A 1,709-nucleotide genomic window follows, 5' to 3' on the forward strand; every position below is an offset into this window, starting at 1 on the left:
GAGATAACCGAGGGAGCTCTGCTCTGCTTCCGCCTCCAGCGGGGTGGGAGCTTCCCTGGGGCTTGGAAAGGATTTCCCAGAGAAGCTCGGGCTGCTTCGTCTCTGGAAGTGACAAGTCCAGGTTGGACAAAGTTTCAAGCAACCTGGGCTAGTGGAAGGTGTCCCTGCCACCTGGGCAGTGGATGGAATGGGATGAGCTTTGAGGTCCCTTCCCACCCAAACCATCTGGGATTTGGGGAGTTTGTGCCTGGATTGGGGTGGTTTGTGAGTAGGAGATTCCAAGTATTCCAGCATCTCCAACAGTGACACAACAGCTTCTCTGGGACTTGGTCCCACCAGGAGCCATCTTATGTCCATTGGATATCTCTGGATCCATGATCCCGGCTCAGCTGAGCCTCATGTAAGCCAGATCAATGACTCCAGCGCCCTTCCAGAGACTGAGGTGTCCATGCTCAGAGCAGGTGGAAAAACTTTAAAAATGGACTCCAAATCCTTCCAGTCATGCCTGGGAGTCTCAGCTGGAGGTTGGGATGTGGGCAGGGATGGGGTAAGGGAGGGGAAAATTCCTGAATTATTGTTTTGTTAGAAACTGGACTTTGAAATTCGGCGCCGGAGGGAGCCCCGGCCGCACCTTCCATGAGCAATATCCCGAGTAACATCTCTGCACCCCTTCCTGGCTCGTGCTGCTGCGAGCCACGTGGGACAGGGAGAGCAGGGTTTGCAGGGAGCATGGCCCAGAGGGGACTGGGAAGGGGGAGAAATGTGGGAAATGTGGAGGGCAGGAGAAAGGAAAACCAGTGAGGGAGTGCGTTTGGACCCACTGGAGCTGCCTCCCTATGGATCAAAGCAGTACCTTGGATTTTTTGGGATTCAGAGCTCTCTAAGATCCTTTAGGGATCACACAAGTCCATCCCTGAAGTGCTGCATTCCCAGCTCACTGGACCATCCCAGCTCCCTTCTTCCCACCTCATATGGAGGAGGTTGGCTCCATCCCTTGGTGTGTTTTTCCAATGGGTCTTTTCCCTTTAGTCAGGTCTGGGAAGGGAGAGAGCAGTATTCCTTGGGAGTGGGAGCTGAGCAGGAGACTGGGAGGCAGGAGGAAAACTCAGGTGAGAAGGATGTGGATCATCCATACCTCAATTTAGGCACCAGGAGAGGAGGAAAGATGGGAAGGAGCAAAGATTCCTTAGGGATATGTCCAGAGCAGGGCGTTCTGGAAATGGCAGCCCCTTTGTGAGGGCAGAACCCTCAAATTTGGGGATTTGAATCCTTAATGAGCCATTCCCAAAGGGATTTTCCTTTCTGTTAAGGGGTGTGTGGCACTCTGGAGCTGTCTCATGAGAGGTTGGGATGTGGGAATGTTGACATTGTCCCTAAGGAAGGGAGGGAAGTGTGCTATTTTTATTGTAAATTAGTTGCTCAGCAGGATTTTACACTTTAGGATGGGGAATCCCAGGCCAAGCCTAACATGGTCAATCCAGAGGGATCCAAATCTGGGCTCAGGATCCTTTCCCAAATCTTTTGATCATCCTTGGACCCATATATATGGTTCAATGCCATCACAGGTAGGAACTTGTGGAAGTGTTGGTGGAACTGGATGGGCTTTAAGGTCCCTTCCCACCCAAACCATTCCAGGATTCCATGATACCTGTCCCTCAAGATCAGTTCTAGGAATCTGTCCTTCAGTGGAGAAGGAAATTAAGGAAGGA

This window comes from Ammospiza caudacuta, chromosome 6 (genome assembly GCF_027887145.1).
Source record: "Ammospiza caudacuta isolate bAmmCau1 chromosome 6, bAmmCau1.pri, whole genome shotgun sequence".
NCBI classification, from domain to species: Eukaryota; Metazoa; Chordata; class Aves; order Passeriformes; family Passerellidae; genus Ammospiza; species Ammospiza caudacuta.